This window comes from Rhinatrema bivittatum, chromosome 9 (genome assembly GCF_901001135.1).
Source record: "Rhinatrema bivittatum chromosome 9, aRhiBiv1.1, whole genome shotgun sequence".
NCBI classification, from domain to species: Eukaryota; Metazoa; Chordata; class Amphibia; order Gymnophiona; family Rhinatrematidae; genus Rhinatrema; species Rhinatrema bivittatum.
Window position 1 is genome coordinate 143169287 of NC_042623.1, and position 12293 is coordinate 143181579.

Genomic DNA, 12293 nt, shown 5'->3' on the forward strand with positions numbered 1-12293 from the left:
TGGGAAACAAATTAATGAGATGAACATTTTTGTTCAAATTTGGGGGTCCATGGATAAAACAAAAATAGGTTAATTTCATATGTTTACCCATTCAATTCAAACAAATGTACTTCCCTAGTAGCTGGGTTGTAAAGAGGTTTGAACATGTTCCTGGAAGAAAAAGTTAAACAGCCATCAACCTTGAAAATTTGGGATAACTACGGTACGGCCCATCCCTGAGTGGCAATGATGTCTACCATGTGGGAACCTACCAGGCACCCTAGAACTGGACTGGATATGGTTGGAAATAACGAACCTGTGAGACCCTCGGTCCAACTCTGATTGGCACTTCCCATGTTATTTTATCTTTGAGAGGAAATGGCCCTTAAAATACACATATTGGGTTTAAGAATGACTGCTGCCCCTACATATATAGATATTTGTAGTGAAACTGGATTTTTCATAAAAAGACATGTCTATCAAAAAACAAAAAGTTTTATTGTGCTGCCAGTCAGTGTGTATCACACAGCTAGAATGAGTTTTTCTAAAGCTCCGCTGATGAAGCCTTACATTATGTGAAACTTAGGCCTATATTGGGAAGGTGAAAGTGTTCATAGGGAAAATTTACAGGAAGAATTTAAAGTTGTTTAATTCTAATAACAAGAAATACAAATATTGAGAATTGTTAAGCACAGAAAACTAGAAGAGTATTTATATTACAATAGGGTGTGGGTGTGTTGACTTTTAAAGTTGAATGAAGTAGATTGGTATGAATGTAGTATGAATGTTTTTTAATATGGGTGATGCTCTAACAGCAAGTGCAATATATTTATAAGGAATTTATAAAAGCATTTTGATTTGAAAATTTGTTTGAAAGTATTATAAGTAATTTGGGATGCATTCGTATTAAACGAAATAGACAATGGCAATGAAATTGTCTATTTCATCATGCTTCAGGAGTGCCCCGAAACGAAAAAAGAAATTGATGAAATTTTGTGAATTTTGTATTTCGTGTTATTGCACACTAATGGGACTTAGTACGCTCTAACCAGATGTTAGTGCGCATTATGTCCGTTAGTGTGCACTACCTAGTTTTCTAATTTCAGAGTTAGTGCACCCTAATAAGTCTTAGGGCGCACTAACTGGATGTTAGTATGAATTAATTAAAATTAGTTTGCACTAACAACAAATTTAACCAATAAGTTAAAAAGTGTCAATTGGGGAGTGTTACGACCATGGCTGCTATGCAGCCGCCTCACCACCAGAGGTCCCCCACGAGCATGTTCTTCTGGCTGGCCCACTCCTTCCTTCCTGTCTACTCTATACCCCAGAATTTCCTTTATAACCCTGCCTAGCAGTTCCATCGGTGCTTCAGCATCGAGCTCGCCTGGGCTCCCTGCTCTAGCCTCTTTCACCTTCTGTCTCTGGCCTACGGGCCTCTGCCTTCTGTCTGTGGCCTGCCTACTGTGCGTGTGTGTGGCCTATGGGCTTCTGCCTCCTGTGTGTGGCCTACGGGCCTTCTGTCTGCTGTGTGTGGCCTACGGGCCTACTGTCCACTGTGTGTGGCCTACGGGCCTACTGTCCGCTGTGTGTGGCCTACGAGCTTGCTGCCTGCTGTGTGTGTGTGGCCTACGGGCCTTCTGTCCACTGTGTGTGGCCTATGGGCCTCTGCCTGCTGTCGGTAACCTACGAGCTTGCTGCCTGCTGTGTGTGTGTGGCCTAAGGGCCCTCTGTCTGCTGTCTGTAGCCTTCGGGCCTTGTGCCTTGCTCTGCTGCCTTCGGGCTTATATGTTTCATGTTCAATGTTAGTGCTGTCCTGGTTTGTCTGTCCAGTTCTCTGTCAGTCTTGTTTCCTCAATTCAGTCACTTATACCTCCAGTCATTATCACTCATACCTGCACGCTTCCTGAGTTCATCCTTACCAGCACCCAGTTCCAGTTTTCTGTACACCTTTACCTACATTCACGTTCACACATACTTCCATGCTATTCCAGTCTTCAAGTTCACTCTTACCTTCATGCATCTGGTATTAGAGATGTGAATCATGTCCTCGATCGTCTTAACAATCGATTTTGGCTGGGAGGGGGAGGGAATCGTATCATCGCCGTTTGGGTGTTTAGAGTATCGTGAAAATCGTTAAAATCGTGAACCGGCACACTAAAACCCCCTAAAACCCACCCCCGACCCTTTAAATTAAATCCCCCACCCTCCCGAATCCCCCCCAAATGCCTTAAATTACCTGGGGGTCCAGGGAGACACCAGGAAACTTGTCATTTGCCTCTTTGCCAATTTTATTTCCCATTATCCTCCCTCCTGGACCTGTAGACTTTTGTTTTTGTTCCTCTGCAGGTGTATGAGCACTGCCTTTGCAAAAGGGTCCTCATCTAGCATACTGCTAGCTGGCCTGAAGACCAACAACTGCATGGAGGATCTGCCAAGAAAGAAGCCTCCTGGGCTGCTTCTGAAAAAGGGGGAAATTGAAGGGAGCTGGAAGGCAAGTGTGCGTGTACCAGCCCTGGGAGGTGTGCTCTTCCAAAAACTACCAAAAGTAGAGGGTGGTGGACAGACGGGCCCACATTTATATTGCAGTTGCTGGTTCATCCCCCAGCCTCCATCCTCTCTCCTTGAGCCACCCTCTTAGGTATCAGGAAGCGGAGTACTGCCCTGCTCGGGGCCACCTCACTAGGGATGTGAATCGTTTTTATAATGAATTGAAATATCGTATGATATTTCTTAATTCGTTATATATCAGCTAAAACAAGAAACAAACATTTTTTCTCCCAAATTTTTGTGAAAATCATTTTTTGGGTTAGTGCGCGCTAACAGGAGTTAGCGCGCACTAACAAAAAAAATGTATTTTTGTTATTTTTTGTTACTTTTTGCTATTTTGTGTTAGTGTGTGCTAAGCCGAAAACCGATTTTTCACGAAAAAAACCCCAAAAAATGTTGATCTGCGGGAAAATGAGATTTTCCCGTGGCCAGACGAACCCGAAAGTGGGAACGATCGGGCACCCAATTCACATCCCTACACCTCACTCCTTTATGGGGAATAGGTTGGCTCCTTTTCAACAAGGAAGCATTATGCATAATTGGACATCATACTTTGTCATCTTGAACTTTGTATATTTAGTTATATATAGAGAGAGAGCTATTGATATATAGATACATAATATAAATATATTTCAGAAGTCATTTCACAGCTATATTGAAATTCTGCCACCTCTTGTAAGATCTGCAATTCTGCTTTTCATAGGCAGATTTGTTGTTGTTTGGGTCTTGGGAGTTAGTGCTGTTATGATATGCTAAGTTTGCTACAAAAGGAGCCAACAAACTGACATCTTGTCCTGTGCTCCAAAATTACTTGCTACATCCCTAGTAACATGCACGCTGATAGCACAGAAAGCTGAACACCAGTATTGCATACAGAAATGACAGGAGGCCATGCTGTGGGAATGAGTGAGATAAACTGAAATGTCACTTTGGCTTGCCCTCTCTCTGCATTCCTGGTTTGTCTCCTTATATAATTCTGAGACATGCCCTCAAACCACCGTGCTGAGTTTCCCTTGGGGTTTTTTTTTGTTTTTTTTTTTTTACAACTTGAGCACTGGAAAGATGTGAGAAGAAGGAGGCAGGTAAAAGAGGATCCCACAGAGAGATGCTGCTGGAAGTGAAAGAAAATCATAGGGGTAGGAGAGATGTGAAGGGGGAGGGGCAGGTGAAAAGGCAACATGAGGGAAGTGAAAGGGAGGTAAGCACAAATTGAGGGGAGGGGGAGATCGTGATGGCGTGTAAGAGAGGATTATGCGGGGGAGGGGGGAGCAAATGAGACATGATTATGTAGGGGTAGAAGTGGCGGAAAGGAGATATTATTTTGGTATGCCTTATGGGTCGAACAAACTTGAAAGTGTGCCATGAAATAAAAAATGTTCAGGAAGAATGTTTGTAAATACTTTTTTGAGAACAGACCTACCTTGCTTTTAGAAGATATATATTTATAATACCTCTAAGATATATACTTGCTAAGATGCAAGTATATAATCTTAGAGGTAGATTTACTCAGCTGAGTTAGAAATAGGAAATAACACACATTAAGACCGCTAGTGCACGCGTGAAAAAGTAGGCATGGTTAGGAAACGTTTGCAATTATGTCGCGCATTATTTTACTGCACACAAATACATAGCTATGATATATTATATATGGCAGCATATGCATGCACATTTCTGCATGCATTGTTAGTAGCCATGAATCTTGCATCATTCGGTATTCATGTATCATCTGCCAGCTAGTTGTGAAATACAATACCAGCTACATAGCCATTACATCTTTTGAGACTGAGCCGGTTACCAATAATATGTCTTAATCACCCCTTTATAGCCAGTGCAGCAGTATATGCCTTTCACACTGTATTTTATCTGCGAGCATGACCTTGGGGAAATGTACATACATGCTGCATATGACATGTGAAAGAAGAAACATACACAAACACATATATTGGTCTGTTACATGCATAACTAGTATATTACCAAAGCTTTAATGTCAATGCTAATAAATATTGTAGAAGGTTAAACTACCTTACATGTGACATGTCCAAATGAGCACAAAGTGGGCAGACTAAACACTTGTATTAACTGGTAATGGCAACATATTGTTAAAAATAACAATGTTTTAGTTATTAACAAATCGGATTATTCTGTTCAGACTACTGACAGATTACTTGTTAGCTCCACTGAGCTTATTAGTTTTATGCTAGAAAATGACAGTAAACTTGCTACAAGAGCTTTTCTTTGTGGCAATGTTTTTTTTCGGGGGTTCCAGGATGACAGTTCTTCTCACAGAATATCTTGTAACAGATGCACTAAAGATACTATAAGTACAGATAAAGGTTGGGCAGGACTCATGTTAGAGAGATGCATCTTAGCAAGGCAGACACATAGCTCCCTGGCATACTCACTAAACACATATGAAGAGTATATAAGAAGCAGTATGAATGAATGTGACTTTATATGGCTCGTAATATACCTGGTGCAAGCAACAAGAAAAAGATGCCTGTGACATGCCCTTTACGACCCAAAGTTGTTTAGAATGAGCCTGATTTCATGACCTCCTCCTCCTCCATAAAACCCAGTAATGTGGTGCATGGATGAAAGGTTTGTTCCCTAAGGGCCTTGAATGACCTTCTGCATAGTGATTTTAGATATGGGCCCTGTGGCCCCCATCTGTTCCTGATGCAGCTCTGCCCCCAATGCAGGTTCATCCCTAACTGGTATTGCTGCATCCCTTCCATTTTAGAGCTGCTGAATAGCTGGATGAACTATACGGTGTGTGCCAGCCTACTAACATCGTGATTCCAGGAAGCCTGGCTAAGTAGTTAGGGCTTTTTGGTTGCTGCAGGACTCTGTAGGCATGTATGGGCAAGGAAAAAAAAAATAACCTATGATATTTCCCGATAAGGCAAAATAAAAAGGTATAGTTCTTTTGGTATTATTTCATCTGAAAACTCACGTTAGTTAATGGGTGGCCTTCATTTGCATAAAATATAGTCATTTGCATGCTAATTTGTAATAATTTTACTTCAATGCGCGATATTTCAATTAATATGCAATAACATCAAATAATGTACATTAAGGCCATAATGTGTCTTCGTAAATGACCCCCTTAGGCCTGGATTTACTAAGCCGCAATAAGGAGATATCGTACAATAAATTGTGCTTAACGCATGGTAATACTGTATATCATTTGCTATTGTGCAATATTTGTGATATTGCACAATATTTTTTAATAAAACCTCTATTAATATGAGCTGCTTTGTTTGTAATTTATATGCATACATTTTGCAAATCCATGAAAAGCAGCTCTAGAATAGTTAATTCTATGAAAATTCTATGAAACAACGCGGCTGACTTAGATAATGAAAGCCTTGTTATTTTATCATGTTTGCAGAAGATGTAGCTATTTTCTTGTGGGAGCAGCAGGACACTAGCATAGGTCCTGGAACTCCCATAGGAAAACTTAAAGGGCCCTGAGGACCAATGCAACACCCCTCATGAAGTGTCAAGTCCCCCCCTCTGGGTGTATTAAGATGATGTCCTCATCCAAGGTGGGCTGCCATCGTACCAGTAGAACACATTTTGCCACGCATTTATCCCATGTTAGAAAAAAAATCACATCGTGGGGTTTTCAGGAGGAGAGCTGTCTGCTGACCCGCTGACTCACCACCAGAGTCCTGAGCTGCTTGCAGGGTTTCCTGTCCCTGGTCATCCCGGGAGCCCTGACATCATTGTCATGGGATAACAGGAGGGGCCTATTTAAATCAACCTACAGCAGCTTGTCAAATTTTCAGAAGATCTTTGCAAGGAAGTCTCTTCTCTGGTACATTTCTTGTTTTTGCTTCCCTTCTCTGGCTGAATGGGCAAGAAGAAAAAAAAAGAACTGTTCACTTTCTCTTCCAAATCTTGCAGTTCCTTCTTCATCATCTCAGTTGATCATTGAAGGGTTTATGCAATTTATGAGCTCCAGTACTCCTTCAGGGCTGTTGCAGCATGGCAGGGAATCTCTTGCCACTTCCTCTGGAAACTCCATTTCCCTCAGCCCCGGCTCCTGCTTACCACCTGGATTGGATTCTGTATCATTATCAGGTTCTCAAGAGATCCCGGTTTAGTCTTTGGGCATTTTGAAGGCTTCTCCTGTGGTGGGGGAACCTGTTTTGATGGCCTCTCAGGTACCTGCTGTGATTATTTAATGATCTTCCAGGGACTCCAGCTTCTAGCTCCTCACCATCATTGAGCCTACCTGAGACCCCTGCACTAATTACCATGCAGACACTTTGGACTATTATTAAAGGACTGAAGCATTCTTTAGTGTCTAAATTTGAAAATATTACTGCAGTGGCCAAATTCAAACTCAGGTTGTGGGCCTAGATCTAATTACAAGGGGAATACAGAATATATCTCCGAAGTAGAAAAGCAGTGTGAGTCTTTGGCTAAATGTGATGCAGGAATTTACTCAATGCAGATTGGAAGCCTTAGAAAATAATTCTAGGAAGTTAAATTTGAGAATACTTAATTTTCCTAAGTCAGTTGGTATTTCTCCAATTGAATTACTTAGGAAATTCTGTACAGAAGTTCTTAAAGTGCCTCAGGATTCAATTCCACCTATTACTAAGGTCTTCTATATTAGGGGTGTGCATTCGGATTGACCGCATTAGTAAAACGCTATACATATTTTTTTTTAACTTAAAAAATTGATTCGACATAAACGATCGGATTTCCCACATATCCAACATAGATATGTTGGATATGTGGGAAATCGCGATTGTTGAGCCAAAATAAAAATATAAACCCCCTCACCCTCCTTAATCCCCCCCCCCCGACTTACCACAACTCCCTGGTGATGGAGCGAGGAGTGAGGACGCCATTTCTGCAATCCTTGGCGAGAAGCATGTGACGTCGGCGGCACGTCGAGTGACGCCGGCGTCACGTGATTCCCGGCGAGTTCGCGCCGGACGGCTCGTTCGGCCCAAAAAGAACTTTTGGCCAGCTTGGGGGGGCCTCCTGACCTCCCCAAGCTGGCCAAAAGTTCTTTTTGGGCCGAACGAGCCGTCCGGCGCGAACTCGCCGGGAATCACGTGACGCCGGCGTCACTCGACGTGCCGCCGACGTCACATGCTTCTCGCCAAGGATTGCAGAAATGACGTCCTCACTCCTCGCTCGATCACCAGGGAGTTGTGGTAAGTCTGGGGGGGGGGGATTAAGGAGGGTGAGGGGGTTTAAATTTTTTTTTTGCACATATGTACATATACCCAACTCATTGGATTTTTTTTATGTCCATATTGGCCGCAAGTGGGACCCCCTTTTGGACATAAAAAATATGAACATAAAATTTTGCTCTGCACATCCCTGTTCTATATACCCTCTAGATAGGCTGCTTCTCTAGCTAGTAGTCCTCCTATTCAACCCAATGTCTTAGAGAATTTGACAGCTATACTTCAAGATTCTCAGATTGAAATTCAAGGTACTGCTACTCTACTTGTAGCATGCTTTAGAGCACTATAGAATTTGAGCAATGAAAATGTTCTTTCGTGCCTCTGATAAAGGGTTTGTGGCCAGCAGTTAGCTTTATTTCCTGACGTCACTAAGGCGACGCAGCTTAGACGGAAGGCTATTTTGAAAAAAATATAAAAACAATGTGTGGTTGATATTAGTACATCATTTCTTCTTCAATTTCTTGTAAATGTATTGTTAAATTAGGTACACTGAAATATATTTTCTTCAATCCTGATCAGCTAGACGGTTTTCTGCAGAATAGAGAGAGACCCTTGCTTATTTCCATTTAGAATAGTATTCCTATTCTGTGTCTATGATATTGCAGATTGCATTTGTTAATTAGGAGCTCTTTATTTTCTTTATTAATTCTATATGTTTATAATTAGTCCCCAATTTGAGGTCTTATCAAAATGATTTTGTGTAATTTTTTAAAATTATTTTTTCTTAATACTTTTTTTCTTCTTTATTGTCATTTAATATTCTGTAATGCCAGTTTTGACTTAAATTGTTAACATTATTGAAATAAAGAGTTAAAAAAAAAACACGGCAATACCAACATAATATTTTCTCAGGGAATGACAAATTATTGCGGAGGAACCCCCCCCCCCCCCCCACACACACACACGATAAAATACCACGGCTTCTCAGATACTGGTCATGTTAGAACTGTGTATTATTCTAATAAAAACTGGTATAGCAAAGAAAAGAAGGATAAAAGATGACGTTAATAGTTACTTATTATTAATTGTGCTTGATGTCTATAAAGTGCTTTTCAAAAAATGCATTATATAAGAATCATATTATTGTTATTATTACATTATGCATGACTCTGAAGAGCCCTAAAAAGCAGCATTGCCACAGTTTGCAAACATTTCTTTTCCATGGGTTATTAGGTCTCTGACTATCTGGTATTTCAGGCTATAAAGTTAATTATCTTCATAGTTTTTAATAAGATAGAGGCTGTCAATGAGACTTCACAGCCTCTGCCTCAGAAGATGCATTTGTTATATACTAATTTGTACCTCCTTCAGAATATGTCATTGGTTGCCACAACATGCTTATCTCTTTCATTTCTCCTATATTTCAAAATAGAACTTTTCCAAGTAGAATAAGAATTAAATATCAATATTTTATTATTCCTGTATTAGTTATTGGTGTGGTTTAGCATCTGTTGTACAGTGTCTGTTTTATTGCACTCCTGAGGGAGTGTTGTTAGCAGTTGCTGCATCTGCTGTAGGTAAACAAGACTTGTGAGAGTTGTTTTTTCTGGAGAAACTTTATTCTTTAATCTTGCAAAAGAAATTATTTGTAGGGGTAGGAAGGGTGAAAATTGTATTTCATTTTTTATTTTGTTTTTGGGGAGTTTATCCCCACAAATATCATCTCAGGTAATGTTTATTTTGTTTCTTTAGCTAAAAAAAAACCATGACCCCCCCACCCAAAAAAAAAAAGAAAAAGAAAAAGAAATGGGGCCTCTCATGTCCCCACCCATCCCTCCCACCTAGAAAAGTTCTGGGGACAGGATACGCAGATGAGGTCTAGAGCCTGGCCCAAGCCTGGGCCATGCATGTGGCCTAGGCTGAGGTCATAGCAAACTACCATGGCCTAGGCCTATGCATGGCTGAAGCTTCAGCCTGGGCCTAGGCATTGGTACAAGCTGGTCCTGATGCTTAGGCCCAGGCTGAAGCCTTGGCCTTGCATAGGCATGGGCCATGGTAGATCACTGTGACCTTGGCCTAAGCCCTATGCAAGGCCCAGGCTTGGAGGCCTAAGCTGACACCTGGGTCTCAGCCTAGGCCATTACCTGGATGATGATGATGCAGCCTGGCCCAGAGACCAGGTCCTGATGCTGGGGCATTGGCCCAGACTAAGGCCGTGACTCCACCTAGGCTTCGATCTAGAGTCAGGCCCAGACCTTCAGCCCCAGAGCTCCTCACCTGTGGCTGCTTGGGGATGAAGAGGCGGAACTTGAGAAACATGGCATGGGTGGCACTGGAGGGTGAGCGTTTTCACTAGTGCCATGGAGAGGGGTGGGGGGGGGGGGTGTCAGGATTTGAAACACTATGTACTTTGGCCCACACTGGCTTCCAGCTGTGGTTGGAGGCCTTAAAATGCTGCATCTGCAGCTCTGGAACAGCTTTCTAATCATCCTAAATGTAGGCTGAATACCTGTTTAAACCAATTGTCACCTTTGGAAAAATCCAGGAATTTATGGGTGAAAATTGGATTAAACTGAAAAGGAAGGACCCTAGATTTAAAATAGCCACAGAAACTGAAGACTGGAGGATGGCCAATGTAAGGTCAACTTTTATAAAGAGTAAGCCTGATGTCAGTGCCAGGCAAAATTGTAGAAGCAAATTAATTTAATTTGTTCACTATCAGGCCGATACAGTAAAAATTGCAGGTGCGAGCACAGGCCACTCTCCTGTGCGCGCGATTCAGAAAAAAAAATTATTCAAATTAGGGCCCGCGGTAAAAAGAGGCGCTAGGGACACTAGCATATCCCTAGCGCCTCTTTTTGGTCAGGAGCGGCGCTGTCAGTGGGTTTGACAGCCGACGCTCACTTTTGCCGGCATGGGTTCTCAAACTTGCTGACAGCCATGGGTTTGGAAACTGGACGCTGGCAAAATTGAGCGTCCAGTTTTCAACCCGCAAGACACGGGTCGATTTTAAATTTATTTTTTTTAAAATTTTTGATTATTTTTAACTTTTGGGACCTCCGACTTAATATCACCATGATATTAAGTCGGAGGGTGTACAGAAAAGCAGTAAAAACTTTCCCGGTGCCGAGAGAAATTAATGCCTACCTTTGGGTAGGCGCTAATTTCTGAAAACACGCGTCCAAATGAGGGTTAACAATGCGCTCCGCCGGAGCACACTTTACTGTATTGGCATGTATGCCAGATAGCCAAGGCAAGTGGTTCTAATGCCAAATTAACGAGAAGAGAAGAAAGAGGAAATGCCTGACGGGAACCTGGACCCAATTCAAAAGAAGCAGAAATGTAATTATTAACACTCTTGCAGAAGTGGTGCCTTATGGAATTCTAATCATATTCAAATACTTTTTCCAAAAATGAAACCATTTCAACTCTGTAAACAGATATTTTTACTCTATATGACTGAATGCCATGCATCCATCTAATTATAATGCTAAAGCTGGTTCTGCCATAGAATCAAGTGACAGAAGAGTCTTGTATTGTCTACAGAAAATCTGCTTTTCATAAAACCTGCTTGATCAGGATGGATAAAATCACTTAACACCAAATTTAACGTATGGGCCAGTAACTTAGCATATATTTTACATTCCACATTAAGCAGTGAGATAAGTCTTCCTGGTTTTGGTATTACCACTAATAAAGCATCCTCAAACGTACTATTAGTTATAAATTCCATATATAATCTCTGAAGTTTGGGAACCAGCTGCATTGTAAATGCTAGAAAAAATCAGCTGGAAAACCATCTGCCCCAAGGCACTTAATTATAAAATACCCTTTAATATCTCAAAATTCTCTATAGACTTCTCTAGTCTGTTCTTTTCTGGGAAGATAAGATGTTCTAATTGTGCTTAAAAACTACTAATAGTTATATAACTTGATGAAATCTATCAAAAGCTATGATGGATCTTCTGGGTGATCAAAACACAAACCTAATTATTGATATCTGTAGTTGGCTGCTGCCAATTTAAACTAGGGACCAAAAAAATGTGACCTGACTGCACCACAGAATTTCTAGAACAGAGGTTTGCTATCCATAAATGGCATCCATCCAGGGAATTTCCCCATGTAAAGGAAGAGTTAGCCTCAAGAATATAGCAAGACCTAAACTTGCAGCTGTTAGGGCTTAAATGCCCAGATTTTGTGCATAAATTATTTGTTGCAACCATTCTGCGATCCGTTTTCTATCAAGAGAAAGAGATACTAAGATGTTACTAGGGCAAGATGTACTAAGCATTTTTCTCATAGACACAAAATAGAAAAATATTGTTAATATATCTAGCCTGAGATGTGTAGAATCTATTAAAATAGGACCACACCAATGAGAAAATGTACTGTCATATGTTGAAAATATGGAATATGTGGGTTTTTTTCCAAATGTTATTCAAAAAGTATGGTTAGTAACCCATACTCTCTTAAGGCTACTCAGTAATCGGTCCCTTAGCCTGCTGAATAGATTGGTAGTGCACTGCATTTGTTGCAGTCAGCTAAAAGCCAGCTGCAGCAATCATGTCAGCTTCCACTAAAAGAGTGAAAAATTATAGGTTTTCCTGAAAT